The following is a 6,877-nucleotide window of genomic DNA, read 5'->3' on the forward strand; positions in this document are numbered from 1 at the left end:
CAATAAAAAAGACAATCAAATATCCACATTGTTTGGGCTTCAAGGACTAACACAATTATGGCAGACAGACATCTATCAATAGATAGATAACTAAACCCAAGTGAGTGGAGGAATTCTGCTGGACTGCCTCTGGAAAGAGTAAGGTTTCATGAAAACAAATGGTATTAATTGTGAATGTGCCCTCATATACTCTCTGGATGGCATTTTCCAGCTTAGTCAGACCAGTCTGTTGGTTGTATGGAGATTTGGGGGTTATTATTGGGGTTACCCATGCGAGCTAAGAGTAGCAAGCCTGCTTTTGCTGTTGCAGGTAGGCTACAGCAGAAAAGGGCTAGCAGCACTTTGAACCGCTAACATTTATTGAATTTATTATTAGCGAGGCATTATTGCTGTTTCCTATAGATAACATGATTTGGGATGCAGTGTGTGGTAGCTAGTGAACAGCTCTTTTAAAGCAAGCTAAAGGTGGTTTAAATGGATCCAAATTTCAGATGTTTTGCAAACTTCCAATGTTTTTCTACAATCACCTCTTCAAAATCTTCTGCTCCATATCAAGCTATGGAAGCTATGCCTTCCATTCATTTCAGTAGCATATATATATATATGCACATTTTAGAGTGGCCTTTTATTGTGGCCAGCCTAAGGCACACCTGACCAGCAGAGGCCAACTAGTCTATGCTAACCACCCTTTAGCAGCATACTTTTAAAAAGAGAACTTATAATGGAAATCCTTACTTTAAAGTATTGTTTTAAAATATTTTAAAACAATATACTTGAATGTGAACTGAATGTAATGTTCTCAGATATTGAATTGCATGTTAATTGCAATTAAATTAATATTATTATGCAATTTGTTGAACTTGTGAGTGCTTTTTTGACCCACTCAAGTAGGACTTAATTACATCTTTATATGTAATTTCTATAATACTTTTTTGTCTTTGAAATATGGATGAAGTGTACTGCTGATTGTACTGACAAGCATTTATTGTTAACTCAAATATACTCTAATGTTATTTCTATTGTAACATGTCATGTATTAAAATATATTTGTAATGACATATTTGCAATAATGAAGTTGTAATTTAGTACATTTATTATATATATTCACTTTAAATGTAAATAACACACTGCCGTTCAAATTATAATCAAATACTTCACATGCGCTTTAGTATGTTAATCAACACATCGACATAAGTTCTTTAAAACACAACAGAAGATTATTAAAACACAATGATTTAAAATGTACTTTAAAGAAAAAACTTTTAATTTGACTTTATTACAAATTAAGTGTGTTAAGAAACCATCATGACTGTACTCTTTTAAGAACATTTAAGTAGCCTTTTGTTTCATTATTAATGTTATCTGCATGCACTTTTAAAAAAACTCACTATTAGTGCACATTCAATTCAATTAAGCACACTTCTTTTCTCAGAGGCAGTCAAACCTTCACCATTTGAATATATAACGTTGCCTCTTTTGTCTAGGGCTGTTAGAGAGACAGGTGTGATTTCTCAGGACACCTCTTTCTGTATATCAGGTAATTGGGATTTTTATGCATGCTGTTCTTGAAAAAAATAAAAATAAATAACAGTGTCATCTATACCCGCTAATGAGGAGAGACAGGTTTTAGGGACACCTGGTGCAGAGTGTCTTTCCGTCCATATGGCATCTCATCACACTGCGTGATTTTTTAATATAGGTCAGAATCTACGATAAGCATGACAGCCCATGCAGATGAACTGTAAGTGAATGCTAATTTATTACAACCATAAGCTTCATTCTGGTTTATCCGTTTAAGCGGCGAAGAAATGACTCAAAGAGACTATGATTGAGTAATTAAAACGTGAAATGAGTGCTTGAGCAGTCTTTACACGTTCACACAGTTGCTTTTGTTTCTCAGTGAACAACCTGTATCACAGTTCGTGTCAAATGCTGCATTTTTGCTGTATTATAAAGTCTTCTGTGGGTTTTAAAGTGTGTTTTCCTGTTTGAGAAACGTGAGGCCGCCTCTGGCCCTGTGGGAGGAAGAGCCCATCACTGCCTCTGCACAGCTCACAGGCCAAACAGGAAGTGCCTCCACTTACCCGATTAAAGTTCACTGATTTAAAGGGAAACCTTATACTCCCTGATGGCACGTTTCCAATAGAATTATTAAATTAAGTTATCCGCAGATCACTCCACAGCCGATCTCACCGGATAGGGCAACACCGTATCACCGGATACTTACAACGTCAACTTCAGCATTTTTCTCATATAGAAAGGCTTAAGTGTAGCTCAGTGTCGTCCCAGTCAGAGTATGTCATACAGGCACGTTCTTAAAGGGACAGTTATCTTAAAAACAAATCAGCATTCTGTCATAATTTCTTCCATAGAACACAAAATGAGATGCTCTGAAGAATGTTCACACTGCTCCACACAATGAACACCATCAAGATCCAAAAATGACAAAAAGGGCCCTACAACAGTTTGGCGTGAGGAATAATTAGAAATGTCTTTTCAGTTCTCTTTCAGACATTGTGGAAAGTCTGACATCAGTCAAGTCAAATTTCCTTTGGGGTTTTAAATGTAACTGATCGTTATGCTCCAGATTTGAAGAATGCATGGGGAAGTATAATTGAAAGCTAGAGCAGAGGGAAAGATTTTCAGTGAATGATGACCTAAATTTAGGTTTGTTCTACACACAAAACTATTATATAACTTCAGAAGACTTAAGAAATAAAGCACACAAATCATATGCACTACTTTGTGGCAGCATTATTTATATACTACAGGTATGTATTCTAGTTTGTATTCCAATTTTGAATTTAGCTTTTATTTTTATATTGTCACTTTTCATGTTAAATTTAAATTCAGTTATTTATGTGCTTTTGTCATTTCCCCCCCAAATGTAACTATATTTATTATTTCTTTTTTTAATTTTAAATTTAGTTTGAGTTCAGTTTTAGATTTGATTTACATCCAGTTAGTAAGTTTTGTGCTTCAACTTCAACTTATTTCAGTAAGTTGCCAACACAACATTTATAATTTGTGTTTAGTTTTTATTTTGTTTAGTTATGTAATGTTTATATTTTGTTTTATAGCATTAATACAATGGACACAAAATGTTTTTAAAAGTTTTAGTTTTAGTTAGCGATAATAACCCTGCTTTTATTGCTATTTTGGAGCTTGACAGCCCCAGTCTCCATTCACTTTCATAGGATGGAAAAGAGCAGCACAGATAGTCTGTTAAATATCTCTTTTTGTGTTTCACAGAAGAAGAAAAAATCATACAGGTTTGGAAAAACATGAGGGTGTGTAAATCTCCCAAAATGTTTGGATGAACTCTCCCTAAAAGAAAATTTGTAATGTAACACTTCACAATAACTACATTAACATGAACTAACATTAAACAAAACTTCTACAGCATTTTACATTTTTATTCATATTTATCTTAACATTTAATATTTTTAAGATTAAAAGTTGTATCTGTTAACACTAGTTAACGCACTTTGTAAATTAAGTTATTCAAATTGATTAAGCTAATAAATGCTGTAAAATATATTGCTCATTTTACATTATGTTAGTTAATGCATTAACTAAAGTAAAATGAGACTTGACAGTAAGGTGTTACCATAAAAATGATCACAACATGTATAAAGGGGACACAGTGTGCCAGACAATTATTTAAAGTTCACTTTCCTACTTAAGAGAAGATGCCAAGGCCATATAGCTATTAAAAGTTGTATCTGTTAACACTAGTTAACGCACATTGTAAATTAAGTTATTCAAATTGATTAAGCTAATAAATGCTGTAAAATATATTGCTCATTTTACATTATGTTAGTTAATGCATTAACTAAAGTCAAATGAGACTTGACAGTAAGGTGTTACCATAAAAATGATCACAAAATGTATAAAGGGGACATATTTATGCATGCACTGTTAAGCTATAGGTTGCTATTTTGACCTGTTTCTTCTTAGGAAGTCTGTGCTCAGACAGCAGAGCTAATAATTCAGACACACATATGATTTCCCTTATAAGTCGTGCTTGGTAAAGAGTGTTATCAACTGAAAGCAGTGCACAGTGTGCCAGACAATTATTTAAAGTTCACTTTCCTACTTAAGAGAAGATGCCAAGGCCATATAGCTCACAACTGCATAGAGGCGTTTTCCACACATCAGGGTCACCACAAGTTCAATTATAATTTTTGAGAATGTCTTGAGAACGAACATAAAAATGTAACTCCTTAATTCTTTATGTGCACTCAGTGGGGGTATAGTGACAAACGTGCTGGTGTCACTCATGCTGAAGTGTTTGTAATGTGCTGTGCTTCATAACTGACGGTGTTGGCAGCGAGGTGAACAGATCCTCCTCCACCCGCAAGACTCTTTCCTCTCTCTCCCACAGCGGCCATCTGTCCGTCCAAACTCCCGCAATGAGGCAGCATGAATCAGCCCGAGATATGAGCAGTGAGACCAATCGCTCGTGCTCGCACACAGATGTGATATTAGAAGCTTACTGTCTGTGTGTCTGCACAACAGCTTCTCAATGCTGCACATGCTGCTAAAGAGCAGTGCACAAGCTATTTTAATTCAGCACACATGCTGTAATGTGTTTTTTTCAGGGAACCTAAAATGTGCTTCATCAGAATATTTTTTTAATTGTATTATTATTATTATTATTATTATTATTATTATTAAGGGCCTGCATAATACTTAATATGACCAAATCAATTACCAATGAAAGTAATTAGATCAGCCAGAAAAAAAAGTCTTTATGTTTTCCTTCTTTAAATTTCAGCTAATTGCCAAGACAGTATTTCTCATTAAAAATGGCAAAAACACACAATAAAATTAATAAAACGGAAAATATAAAAATAAAAACTGACATGAAATATGGAATATTTATAATATAAAAAGACAACAGCCATGAGTTTTGATTTGATACTTTCAGTGTTAATTTAGTCATATTAATTTACTATTATACTATTTATTAATATGTTGAATTAACTTTTTATTTCTATAATTTTTAATTTTAGTTTAGGTTTTAGTAATTTTAATATGTGCCTTTGTCATTTTTGTTATTTATTTATTTATTATTATTATTATTATTATTATTATTATTTTAGTTTAATATATTTAACTTTTTAGTAATTTTAGTACTTCAACTTAAACTGATCTTATTTCAGTTTGTTGCCAAGGCGACATTTCTCATTTTCATGTACATTTTTGTTAGTTTTTGTCTAATATTTTTGTTTCAGCTTCATTTTCAATTTCAGTTAGTGGGAGGAAAACTGTCATTTTTTTGAGTCATGAATACGTGTGCTCCATTTTGCCAGAAGAGAAAGACTGTATAAACATGTATAACTGAAAAAAAAGTGGATTTGGTCATATTTTTATGAGTACACCAGTATATAAAGCTAACATACATTAACAAAACGCCACAAACCTCTCATTTTAATTTCAAGCCGTCTTTAAGGTAACACTGCCTGTCTTCACTTGGGCATTAACATAAGATTATTATATTTGAATAGACCAATTTATCAAGAGTCACATGATCGACTGTGGACGGCCCCTGGGAGGGACAGCGCTCATGTGTCTGACCACAAACACTCTGATACAATGAGATACAGTGTCAAACCGTTGGCCAGCTGTGCACATCTGCACAGAAGTGAAACAGACAGACAAATGAAAAGACTATTTCTGTCTGTTACTAATGAGTTACACTGAGAATAAAGCACTGAAATTACTAATCATCTAATAACGGAAAAATGAGTCATCCTTGTGGAAATTATTGAAGAAAGGAAGAGAGGGGCAAGTTGTCACATGGGAAGTTGTTCACAAGGGCTCTGTAAAGTTATGAGTCAAAAGTCCAGTCACGTAAATGTATGTGTTCTCCAGCAGTCAATACTATGCTGGTGTCTAGAGCAATTGAAATGAGGATGATTTTTGTGAAATCTGTCATCCAAAGCAGAATTACAGCACCATCATATTTTCCTGCAGCTGTTGGGTAAATATGTGTACACAATAAAACTACATTCAGACAAGAGTCTGGTTGGGGTCAGTAAGATTTGTTAATATTTTTGAAACAAGTGTCTTATACTCAGGCTGTCTTTACTATCACTTCTCAGGAGTAATTGAATGTATCCTTGAATAAAAATATCAATTTCATAAAAAACTTACTGACCCCAAACTTTTGAAGTGCAGATTTTAACAGTGGAGGAGCTAAACTTTTTTGTTGTCAAGATTTGTGTCTATAAAAACTGATCTACTCAATATCTGTATTTTCATACATTACAATTTGAACAGGAAAATGAACCAAAATTCAAATGAAAACAGAAAATATAAAAATAAAACTGACATATCATAATAAATAAATACAACAGCCATGAGTTATGATTTGACACTTTCCAGTCTTATTTTAGTGTTATTTATATTTATTCATATTTTGAACCAGAACTGATTTTATTTCATTTAGCTGGCAAGGCAGTTTTGAATTTTTCAGTTTTTGTCTCTTTTTCTTTCTTTCTTTTTTTTCCTCTTAAAGTTTTTGTATAATTGAAATTTTATTTCAGCTTCCTTTCAATTAATGAAAACAATTGTCATTAAAAATTCCCTGGAGTAAACAGTCTCCCCTACATATGACTTTACCCTATTAAAAATCAATGTCAAAGTTATATTGAAAGTCATCCATCACTTCAGGTACGTGAGTCTTTTTTGTGTTTGAAAAGCTGTCTTTTCTCTTTTCTTCGGTCTGACAGCTCTTGGACGCCTAGAGCTAATTAAAGAGAATGAATGGTTTGGTGTGAGAAGAACCGCTACATAAGGCCACATTGTCAAACATATGCAGAATGCAGCTACACCTTACACGGCGTAAACTCACACGCCTGGGAACACT

The sequence above is a fragment of the Sinocyclocheilus grahami genome, unplaced genomic scaffold, assembly GCF_001515645.1.
Source record: "Sinocyclocheilus grahami isolate Dianchi unplaced genomic scaffold, SAMN03320097.WGS_v1.1 scaffold1231.1, whole genome shotgun sequence".
Lineage (NCBI taxonomy): Eukaryota > Metazoa > Chordata > Actinopteri > Cypriniformes > Cyprinidae > Sinocyclocheilus > Sinocyclocheilus grahami.